The sequence below is a fragment of the Equus caballus genome, chromosome 1 (genome assembly GCF_041296265.1).
Source record: "Equus caballus isolate H_3958 breed thoroughbred chromosome 1, TB-T2T, whole genome shotgun sequence".
Classification (NCBI taxonomy): domain Eukaryota; kingdom Metazoa; phylum Chordata; class Mammalia; order Perissodactyla; family Equidae; genus Equus; species Equus caballus.
In genome coordinates this window covers 5319427-5331907 of record NC_091684.1, presented here as the reverse complement: position 1 = coordinate 5331907, position 12481 = coordinate 5319427, and positions in this window count along the sequence as shown.

Below are 12481 nucleotides of genomic sequence, written 5' to 3'. Positions count from 1 at the left end.
GCCAATATTGTCATCCCTTGCTGGTCATAGACTTAAAACCTTGAAATAGAATTTCGTCCCCTACCAATTTTTCCCATTTATGTTCAGAAAATATTGATTTTTTTAAAAACTGGAGTTTTAATGGACCTTGAAATTAACATGGCTTTTATTTCTTTGCTATGACCCCATCATCATTGATGATGTCACTGTGTCTCCCAGAAAAGTCACTGGCCAATGACCGGTGTTTAGCATTGAAGCACCAGGGAAAAGTCAGCATCACCATATTTGCTCAGACAATGGTCCTCTCTACCTGAGAGAAAGAACCCTATTTCAGAGAAGTAGTTGGCTGACAACAACAGGAACTTATTCCACACCGAGTTAGCCTGACCCCCAAGAACAGCACTAGGTTGCAGCCTGAAGCTGAGGGCGTGGCCAGGATGTCTGTATTTTTTAGGAAAGCCACAAGTATTTCTGTTGTGCTGCTGGGTTCATCACCACCAACCCACAGAGCAGTTTCTCAGCGCTGGAGAGAGGGCAGCTGACTGTGGGCCTCAGATCAATCAGCAATCAGAGAAGCAGGCATTCCAGGAAGAAGAAACAAGCCAAGGACCCCCTGCACAGCCAAAGTGAGGGGTAAGCTGGTCACCCCACACAGCCTCCTGGATTGTCCACTCGTACCCATGGGGCCTCAGGGCTTTGCCCTGGCTGCTGGACAGAGCCTCTAATAGAGGGTCCCTCAGTCTAGGGAGCCCAGCCTCGAGCTTCCCATTTGAAGAAGATGAAGCCTCAGCCAGAGGGGGACATGGAAGCTTAGATCAGGTGTGTCTCAGCAGCAGAAGCAGAGTTAGATTGCAAGCGCCTGAGTCCAGATCCTTACCCACAATGACAACGCTGATAATCCTGCACTCGCCTCCTCAGCCTTTTACGAGGCACTGCACAGAACTCGGGCCTGTCCTGTGAGGGCTGACAACCCCCTGCCGCTGGACTCCCAGTGGCTGGCAGCCCACACAGAAGAGGAGAGGTGGCACGTGTTGAATGGGAAATCCTCACACATGTCTGAGTAAGGCTGCCCAGGTGCAGCTGCAGCGGAGGATTGGTGGGAGTGGCTGTGAGCCAGGAGGGGTCTGCCGCAGATGGCAAGGGCCTGGAATGCCAAGCCAAGGCTCTGGACTTGATCTGACCAGGCTGACCCACCGGGCACAGTTAGCACTGGCCAGCTCCTCTGGGCTCCTAGGGAGACTTGACCAATGGCTGGGGCCCACAGTTGAGCAGGAAGAGAAGAAAGAACTTGGAGCCGGGGTGAGGCAGCTGCTGATGGCTAAATGGCCTGATCTAGCACATCAGACATGCTGGATGGGCCTGCAGCACAGACCCCTTGTGAAGGGGCTGGCATCTTTTACTAATCATGGAGATGTGGAGTTGTGGGGTCCTCTTTTCAAGGACAGCCCAAATCCAGGGAAATGCCTCCCCAGAATGTAACAATTTCAAGGACAATTAAATCCAGAATGTAAGCCACCACCCAGGATGCTTTGATCCTCTTGCATTATGGGGGGAGGAACCGGCATCCGCTTACAGGGGTCTGCAGCCTTCTGTTCTGCATGGCCGCCAACTCCCAGCCAAACTGCCTGTGAAGCCACTTTAGCCATCCCTGCACCCATCCCACCTGGACAGGGCAGGACAGGGGCATGCAGGGTGCCTGGTGTGGCACCTGTCCCAACTGGACAGAAAAGGTCAGCTTCGTTTTTCTAATGGGGAATTGCTATGAATAAGTCAGCTCACCTTCATGGGTAACAGAGTGACCAGGACCGAGAAATGGTCACTGTTATTACCCCCATATTGCCCTCAGTGTTCTGACTCATGCACAGTTCCAGGAAAACCGTGTCCCATTTTATGGGTAAAGAAATCATGGTCTTGGATCTTAGTCATGTGATCAGTGGCAAAGCTTGGTGGCCTGGTGCCATATTTGAAATCCAGTAACTATACCTGACCCCCTCCCGGTCACAGCTATTGTGCAGCAGAGCTGAGCAGAGATCATCTATTCAGAGTCAGGGAGGGGACAGCCTGCCCCAGAGGGCATGCGGCCTTTCTGGAGGGATTTGAGAAGCCTCCATTGAAAGGATGTATGAGTCATGGGCATTTCTGGCTTCAGAGCCCCAGCTGGGTTACTGCCACGAGAATCACCAAATGCCCCTGCTCTCTGGACCCCCCATTCCCTGCATTGGCTCCCCCACCCCACCCAGCACCACATCCTTGCGAACGATGTCTCCTCAGGCCTTGGTTTCCCTAACCACCTGGACAAAATACTTACAAGGGCGGAGGCCCAGCCAGCTCCCAGCTCCCAGCCGACCTTCTGCCAGGCTGTGAGGCCTGCATCAGAGGTGACTTAGCTATGACAGTGTCCCTCCAGCCTGCCCTAGCTCTTTTGCCTAAGCCTATGTCCCAGGCCCTCCACAAGGACAGGCCAGGCTGTGGCACACCTGAGGAAAGACTGGCATTGCCTGGGCCTGGATGGGACATCTCATCTTCCTGCAGAGACTCAGACAGGGGTCTGTCCCTGCACTCAGCCTCAGGGGAGATGGGGGTGTATGTGTGTGTGTGCATGCTCTTGTGGGACCATCGCATGAGGCCCCAGGGCACAGCTGGGCGTTGCCTCATGAAGACACAGCAAAGGAGCAGGGGATGCCTGGGGCCCATCCCCTCACTGCAGATCAGAGTGAGACCCCATGGGTGTCCTCTCCCACCTGAGGGTGAGGATGGGGAGGCGTTTTCAGCTGCTGGTTTCTGCACCAGGGTGTCTTTTGGTGGACAGCCCCATGAGGAAATCCATTTGAGGTTCTGATGAGTCAGTGGAGCATCCTGGGCAGCCAGCCAGCCATGTATAATCCAAGCTGGCAGGATGTTGGTGTCGGGGGGCTGAGGATAGCCTTTAGTCAGTTCTGTCAGCCACTCCCCCCTCCCCCCTCCCACACTCTGAGCATGGCTTCCTGGGCATTCACAGCAGGCAACATCCTCCCAAAGTTCCTCAGGGACAGCAAATACACCCCACCTCGCAGCAGTGCTCCTGGTGGGCGAGTGTTCCCCATGCCACAGGGGGCATTGGACCCTCCCACATTCTGCTGGGGGGAGGCGCACCACAAATCAAGCCAGAGACCTGATGGGGCATCCCAGAGACTGCAGAGAAGAGCATCCATGCCAGGGAGAGAGGGACATGCAGCTGAGCTGGGTGTGTGGGATGGATGTCTTTCTGCTTTCACGTGATAGGTCATCAAGCCGGTGGCTCAGTAACAGGCTAAGGGGCCGGAGCCTTTGGAAGGAACATTAGTGTGTGCTGAAGTCCACAGGCTGATGGAAGACCCTGCTATGAACTTGGGCTCCAGCATCTCGTACAGGGCTTAGCAGGGGGCATGGTTCAGCGATTACGACTGTTCACCTGAGAGGGTGCTGGACTTCTCAGCCACAGTTTGTTAAGTTTGCAAATGCCCTCTGGGAACCGTCTGGAGGGAAGGCCTATAAACGTAATGTCCAGATTACGAGGGGAGTAATGGCTAATATTCCATTCGCTTTGTACCTACTGACCTCGGACTCATGGGCCCAGTGACAGCGTTAAGACTGAGTAGGACAAGGGTGGGGTCTGCCGGGGCAGGTGCCATGGCCAAGCCCAGACCACGGCTCCTGACAGTGGGGAGCGAGGGGGCCTGTGGGAATCCACCAGGAACCCAAACCCAGGGCCCCCATCACTGAGAGTGGTTGAATGAGGCAGAGGACTGACCCGGGAGAGCTCAGCAAGGCTGGGCAGAAATTCTGGAGCCCTACGAAAGGGTCCTGGAAGGGCCAATGCACCCTCCAGAAATGCAGGGATGAATGATGAACAAGCTTCTCTCCACGGCCCGGAGACCTTCCGTCCCATTCTGAGGTTTCCCAAGCTGGTGTTTCCACGCAGAGTTGAGGAAGCACCGTAGCTGGCTTTGCTCTAGGAACAAATACAACTGACTCAAAGAGCCCCTGTCGGAGGCTCCAAATCCCCCAGGAGTCTCGCATTCTCCACTTGTCCACACGGCCCAGCCCGGACCACGCTGGAACCTCAGGACGGTGGAGGGCTTCATGGTCCTGCCTGCCTGCCACACACTTCCCAGGCCCACACTGCTGGCTCTGCCGGGAAGCCCATGAAGCTGAGCATCAAAGGAGGAAAAATGCGTCAACGGTGCCCAACCAATTTACCCTTGCAAAGCCGGGGAAGAGCCCAAGTTGTGTGAGTGAATGCTTTTCCAACTAAGCAGAAAATTTAGTAAGTCGCTGAATGTCCTTGACTACGCAGCACTCGCATAAAATATGCACATCAGCCAAGGTGTTTTCCCTAACAATGCTCTGGGAAATTACATTAAATTTCAAAATTATCCCCTGCTTTCCCGTGTCGCCCCGCAGAGACTGGCACCAACAGCACCATTAAGTCGAGGTAAAGCGCCAGCCTTGTTACCGCTGCCTTCACGAGAGCCAGGGATCAAATATTTTTTCACAGTTTTATGTGGATAGTTTCATGAAAATTGATCAGGTCTAAAAAGTCACAGTCCAAATGAAGCTAAGGTTAAAGATAATTTATACATGATATTCCTAATTTTATTCCGAGCCCTTTTATTACAATGTAGGCCTTTATGACTTTAAAGAAAATGTCAGTGGCGGCAAATGACATTGTACGGAATAATCTAGTTATGAGGGAAAGACATTTAACACTGCTCCACGGCGGCGTTGCTCGGTTCTGCTGAACGCACACTTTTTCTCCGCTCAGCTCTCCAGAACTCCTTGATGCAGCTTTAAACCCTTTTCATGACTATTAGGCTAAGTGTAGTATCTATAAGCACCTATTTGTCCGCTCCCCCAAAACGATTTATTTCTCTCAGATTCTTCCGATAGCTTTGAGTATTTTTCAAGGGCTCATTTCTCCATCCATCAGCAGGAAACAGAAATTCAAAGCTGTTGGTAAATCTGAGTCCTGCAGGAGACAGACAGACGGACATGTCCACAGGGGCAGGCCCAGTGTCAGGGCGGTCACTCCACACTGCTCTGCTGGCCTCTCGGGGACACGGCTTAGCATCCGTCCATGTCTAAACTTACAGATGGTTCCAGAGGCAGCCGGGCTGGTTCTGCCCTGCCAGGCCTCTCTTTCCTCCAATGACTGTGGCTCCCCATCTGATTGACAAGGGAGCCTTGGCTTTGGCTTAACATTTCACGGAAGAGTTGGTAAAAGGGCTGCTTCCCGACGAAGCGAAAGACCGGCATGGACCACACCTGAGAGCCCCTGGGCCCCTGCCCCAGTCCCAACCCCTTCATACAGCACTGGGTGTCAGGTCTCAGTAGCCCCACGGATGCTGCTGACCGTGGGACAGAAATAACACCAGCACCTGGGCTCTGTGCCTTTTCCCAGGTGATACCCCATGCCGCCCAAGTTAGCACTGGTGGTTTAAGAAGGAAGCACCACATCGTGTCTGGCTTATTCCTGGGTACCACGGGCAGCCCTGCTGGGGCTTCTCTCTCCTTTGCCGGTTGCCTGCGCTACGTACATGTGCCGACGTGGGAACATGACCACCTCGAGTCTCACGTCAGCTGTCAGACCACCTAGACACATCACAGAGACGAAAGCACCAACGGCTCCTGTGCATCTTCGGCTGACTCTCCACCAGGTCTGATTTACTCCTATCAACCCCAGAAGGGAGGGGATGCTGCTATTTATCCCCATTTCACAGACAGGGAAGGGAAGGCTCTGAGACTCCTCCAGGGCCATCTCCCCCTCTGTAAAATGAGGCTAACCTCAGGGCCACTGGGAAGAACATGCAGATGCCTGTATGATGTGGGTTCCAAGCGGGTAGCCCCCATGAATGCTGTGGGTCAGCAAGCCTCAGCAGCCTCTTCTCCCACCAGCAGGACAAGCTCTGCCGCCTACAACAGTCCCCACATGGTACGTGGGGTGCATGTCCACAAACGTTTACTTGCAGGTGCAGCCATTTTATCAGAACTAGTCATGTGACCCCTGCCTGGGGTCATGGGAGAGAGATTCTTATCTCTGTGCCTAGAGTTACAGTGACTTCTGTCTCAGCACGCCCTTCCCCGTGCATCCCTCAACATTTGGTCTATACTGCTCAGGTCTGCCAAATCTACCGAGCTCAGGACTCCAGAAAAGCTACACACACAAACACACACACTGACCCCGGGGTGGAGGGGCCAGAAGCTTCTATCAGAAAATCTAAAGCTTAATTTCAGCCCACGTGTCTGTTTTTAGGTGACTGACTTTGTGTTTACACACAGCAGGGGGCCAGAAGAGTTCGGTTAGCAGGTGCTATGGATTCCAAAATTCTGAATTGAGCCTGTGGCTGTGGTCTCCTCACTGGCCAGAGGTGTTCCCCTGGGGTGACCACATCGGGGACACTTGTGCTGGATGCGAGTGTCCCTCTCCAAAGCCGACCCCCACCCCCCTCAGGAAGAGGGTGAGGGGAGAGTTGGGAGGGTGTGTTCCTGGCACCCCCAGGAGTGCCCTGCAGGTACCCAGGTGTTTACTTGAAAGTCAGTTCCTAGTAACTATCAACATTATGTCCCCAGCTCAGCAGGAGCCCCAGACCCGCTGATCTGACCACTGTGGCTCCTGAGTGGGAAATCACAGGTTTTCTTAAGAAAACCACACACTGGATGTTAATTTCCTTTTCCTTAAAAAAGCAGAAGATCAATTAGAGGCAGAATGTGATTCCACCAGAGCTACTTTCCAAGATTTATTCTGTAGGCTTCCTCTCTCCAGTCCCCATCTGGCTCGGTCAGAAATGGGTTTTGCTTCATCAGAAATGTGCTGTGAAGTTCCCCATTATATTATCGATCACTTCCATGAGGCCAAATCCTCAACACGTCCACAGATGCCGTGTGCTAGCAAAGACTCGGAATTTAGAGCCAAATAGAAAGGGAAGGAAATTAACTGATGCTTCAAAACCTGGCAGGAAATTTAAATTTAAATCCCTTTCTGGGGGCCAGCCCTGTGGCAGAGTGATTGAGTTCCCTCGCTCAGCTTTGGCAGCCCAGGATTTCGCCAGTTCAGATCCTGGGGGCAGAGATGGCATCGCTCATCAGGCCATGCTGAGGCAGCGTCCCACATAGCACAACCAGAGGCACTCACAACTAGAATATACAGCTATGTACTGGGGGACTTTGGGGAGAAGAAGAAGAAAAAACAAAGATTGACAACAGTTGCTAGCTCAGGTGCCAATCTTTAAAATAAAATAAAAAATTAAATAAATAAATCCCTTTCTGGAGTGGGCCTCTTGGAGCAAGTTCTGAAAACCACAATGCCCCAGCTGGATTCTCCTTGTGTCCATCTCCTGCCTGGCTCACTCTGGGTCACCTGGGTAAATGATTCCACCTGATCTGTCCTCGGTCCCTCCTTCCTGCACATGCCTATAGGATCTATGTGCTCCAGATGCTTCCATGAAGCTGAGAAGTAATGGGAGGGGGCTGGCTCTTCTCTATTAATACTCTTCCTTCTACCCCTCTCTCACTGACAAGGAGGGCCCCAAACCATCCTGGGAAGCAGAAAGCCAACCAGGGACTCAGATTGGCAGCATTCCCTCAACAAAGAAGTGAGGACATGCTCAGTCCACGTGGACATAGTGGCTTCTTGGAGTCGCTAATGGGTGGACCAATTTTGGTAAGAAGGCAGGGGACCCTAGGCTGGGTTCCCCATCTCCAAAATGAAGGACCTCAGGCAAGGCTAGTTCCCTCTCCCTGTGGTGCCTCCTTGCCCTAGGGCTACAGGGTCCATGAAAGCACAGGGAGAGCATCTTCCACTGGATCCTGCTGATCCATGAACCTCTGAGCTACAGGGAGGGAACACACATTTACCGAGCAGCAAGTGAGCATCAGCAACTTCACAAACATTATCTGACTTAGGCGAATAATAGTTTCATAATGACAGGTTTCTTCCCATTTAACTCAAGAGATAACTGAGATTTGAGAAAAAAATTAACAAAAAATCAAGGTGATATGGCACCAAGTGGCAGAGGCAGGATGGAAGTCCTGGTATGTGAACTCCAAGGACCCTTCCCTTCGTGCCCCAATGGCACAAATAATGGCACAATGGCACAAATAATGACTGATACAGATCCAGCTGTAGATCTCTCCCGTCCTTCATACAGCACCCAGCAGAGCCCTGGGCCCAGTTAGTTAATAAACGAACACCCCTCTAGGGTCTGAGTCAAAACACTGACCTAGAGACTACGGAATAGATATTGATGACTGACTGATGATGACCATGCAGCTTCTTTGTGGGCCAAGACAGCAGGTGTCACAGCGTCCTACAGGGCATTCTCACATGAGGACTTGCAGTGTCCCTGGAGGATGGGAAAAAGGCAGCACGCTTTCCAGAGGCCTGGTCCTAAAGGAAGCCGCTAACATCCTCTCGGGCACAAGGGAGATCTGGAATTATTTTATTTGGTTCTGCAGAGAGGCGGAGGGAGTATGAGAATGACTTGTCATGTCAGTGAAGAATGCTTTAATCAGCATCTGTTCATTTTATCCAAAGAATTGGAGAGATGTTTGGGCATTCCTCATTCCATCGTCCAGAAGAAAGCTCTAAATTCAAAAATGTTAAGCTTAAGATGGTTCAGAACTTTCTTATGGAAACCGAATATATTAGGAAGGGGCTGCAGCTGCGACACCAGACAGGCCCCACTCTGTCAACCATCGGGAGCCAGGAGCTGGGTGTTTAATGGCAGCACAAGGGGCCATGTACACAGCATCATTGTGGGTGTCTCGGGAAGACCAAATCACACAAGATCAACAATATCCTCAAACCACCTTCTCAGAATGTTGTGGAATCACAATGCTAGGAGGACCTTTACACCAGTCTTGTTTGACCCCTGATCCACAGAGGGGGACACACAGCCTAGAGAGGAGAGCATCAGCCCCATACCCTGAACCATAACCCAGGCCTGCAAAGTCTTGGCCAGCCTGCACTTGCCACCAGCCTGGGTCTGTGACAGGCATGAACTGAGGCATCTCGTGCAATGCTAAAATCATTGCTCATATGTGTAAATTTTTGCAGCACACTTAGATTACGTTGTTCTTTGTTTTTGAGAAGATTGAGTCTCCAAGAAGCCAAGTTTCTTGTTCAAGGTCAGGATTGTGGTGAATGGTGGTGACTACCTGGAGCCAAAGCCTTTGCCTCTAGCCCCTATCTGCAGGGCTGCCGGCAGCCAGCCTGACCACAGCCCAGCTGACAGAGCCTGTCTCCAGTCCTTCTGTCCTCAGAGCTTCTCTTCCAGGCAACTACACAGTAGATGGTGCATCAGCCGGTTTTCAAGCAGGATACATTCCTCTGTGTAGTTTAACACACTGAATCTGTATATCAGAAGAAGGATTTCCAACTATTTTATGTATGCAAATACATGGCAGAAGAGGAGCCATGTCAATGGGCATCAAGAAATGAAATGAACTGGGAGGGTCTGCCTGATGGAATAGTCAGCTTCTTCCACGGTGGAATCTGGTTGATTTTGTATTCTGTTCTACGTGGCCATTGTGAAAACATCTGGGCACATGTACAAGAATCAATCCACAACATTTATTAACATTGAGCCCAGGGTCATCTGGCTAACTCTCCCAGCTCCACTGATCTCATGAACAGGCCCAGGTCGGGCGCACCCCATGCTCTGGAGGGGCTGAGAGTCCTGAAATAAGATCGTTCCTGAAAGGAGACCACTCGTAACCCCTTCCACGGACAGCATCCCATCCATGGTGATCTTTGAGCAAAACAGAGAAAATGTGGCGTGGTAGCGCTCCTAATGCATCACTCCAACACAGTTGTGAAAAAGTGCTCTGAGCCGCTTTCAGTTTTGCGTGGCTGTAAGTATGAATTCACTAGCAGTTGTGCCCCTTGGCTCTAGAGGTACCGACAAACGCGGGGTTCCATTGAAGAAGGAGGGGAAGACAAGCGACCTGGACTTAGCGGGCTCTTTCCTCACCACCTTTTGTGTAACAACGTGCAGCTCTCCGAGAGGGAAGCACCACATACCATGTCACCAAGCGTGTATGGCAACAGACGCTTCTTCTCCACGGGACCCACATGAACAAGCTCTCAGAAGAAATTCAACTCACTCGTGACTTGAAGCTGCCCCAAACTAGTCTTAAATGGGAAAGCAAAGGACAAACACAGCTTCTCTCAGCGTTAACCGATCAGCAAACTGGAAACATCTATCAGACATTGGCTAGTTATAGTTTATAATTAAATTAATATTTATTTCTTTAAAAATTATAAAAATTAATAACAACCAAATGCACTGTTATCCTTTATTAGATCTGAGGTGGGGAGTATCTATGAATCCCATTATCGGGACAATTGGGGAAACCTGAGTAAGACTGGATGTTGGCTCTATTATATCAGCATTAAGGTTCCTGAGTAAGGTAGAGTATTGTGCTCATGTGGGAAAGTGTCCTTGTTCTTAGGAGACGTATAAGCTTAAGTATTTTGGGATGAAGTGACATGATATCTGCAACTTACCTTAAATGGTTCAGAAAGCACACGTGTGCACATGTACATGAACACACACACACATACAGTGATGCAGCAAAGTGGTGGACTTTGGTGAAGGGCATACAGATTTCTTTGTTCTGTTCTTTAAAGTTTTCTGTGGGCTTGAAATTTCTCAAAATAAAACTTTGAGGAATGTTATACAATTCAGAATTAGACAACTTCAGAATGATCAATTGAAGTAGAAGCCATCCCACATGAGGCGGCCTTATCTAGGAACGTCAGTTCTCTCCTCCCCATAGGTAACTTCAAAATGTGCTTCTCCACAGATGGCCATGTGTCCCCATCCAACAATGGCCAAAATATGCCGGGATGGCCACTTCCTGTCCTGGCTTCACGATGGAGAGACCATTCAAGGGGCACTGAGCAGGAGCCTGGGTGTTCTCTGTGACTCGTCTGACACGGCCAGCTCTGACACAATCCTGTGCAACAGCCTGGGGGCCACCCTACGGGGTCCAGACTCTCAGGGTCACACCACCAACATCACAACCAAGACAGAACTTTTAAAAGTATCCCTGTGACCATTCCAACTCTAGATCTTGTTTTAAAATGTATCCTCATGGCATGCTCAGTGCGGGGCTAAATAAAGGTAAAACCCTATAAACAAACATGTGCGCAGACAGAAGAAACTACTCACGAGTCCAGGACACGAGACACTGTGTTTTGCTCTTGGGGAAATCCTATGGCTAGAAAGCCCGGTTAAAACGACCAAAGCAGCTTCAAAATCACTCTCCACCACAGTCCCAAAGCCACTCCATGCTCCCCACGCTGGCTTGAATTCCCAGGTGAGCCTGTATGAATAGGGACAGAAGCATTCACCCTGGAAAATGAAGACGTTGGGGTCCTGGTTCAGGGCTAACCATCCTAGAGTCCCACATGCCACCGAGCGTGGGTGGTCAGTGTCGCCCTCCTCCCTGGCCAGCAAGTCTGCATCATAATCTACGGTGTGGGGACTGCGTCTAACTTACTCCTCACTGGGGACCAGCCGCTTGGTCACACAGGAGGCCTTAGGTACCTGTTTCTGGAATTGGGGTGATCCCAAGTGAACATTCTCCCCCATCTGTCACCACACAATCTGGGTCTGGCTCCTCTTCCATTTTGTCCTGCTGGCTCCCATCCCAGCCCTTTTCTCTCCACCGTAACTTTCCTTCCCTGAGCTATCTCCTCATCTCTGCACCACTTTTCCATTATATCTTAGAGCAAAAAAAGACTCTCACTTCACATGCCTTCTGACCCCTAATAAGAGCAAAATCCCACTAACCAGCAATGCAGGCAGTGCGATGGAGTGGGGGTCCCGGGACAGGCCGAGGAGGAGCCGCGCCCTCAGTGCAGAGGCAGGAAGAAAGGTGATGGAGTCTCCTTTAAGGCCTCAAGCCCAATTTGGGGAAGCTCCATTTCTTGTTCAATTGGATCAGCCTGGATCAGCTAACACGGGCGAGGCCTAACCCAGAGCGCACATTTCTCAGCTGTGTCTAGTTTTACTCGGGGAAAACAGCGATGTTTGTGTTTGGGGGACTTAAAGGTTTTCCCGTCTGAGAAACTGAGAAGGAAAGTGACTCTCCTCATCTTCAGGCTGTTTTACATTTTGGTGGGATAAATGCAAACGAAACCACAAGGCATGGAGTTTGATTACAAAACTACAAAGGGCGTCCTGGTGTTTCCTGAGGATGGAAGCCCTCCAGAAATCCATGCACGGAACTTTCGTTCAAGCATTTGCATATTCAGATTCTCATAATTTTCTTAAATTTCACTGCGAGGGGGAATCACTGTGCTCTCTTGATTTTGCAGAGCCTTTTGTCCCAACGAGTTCATCAAATCTTTCCTTCCAGCAGGCAGAGTACTAGTCACGCTTATCCTTCAGGCGCATCTAGAAGCGCTGATTGACTAATGAGTGAAGCAGCTTAGGGTAAAACATCTCTATTAAATTCTCTCGGCTTTTGTAAGATT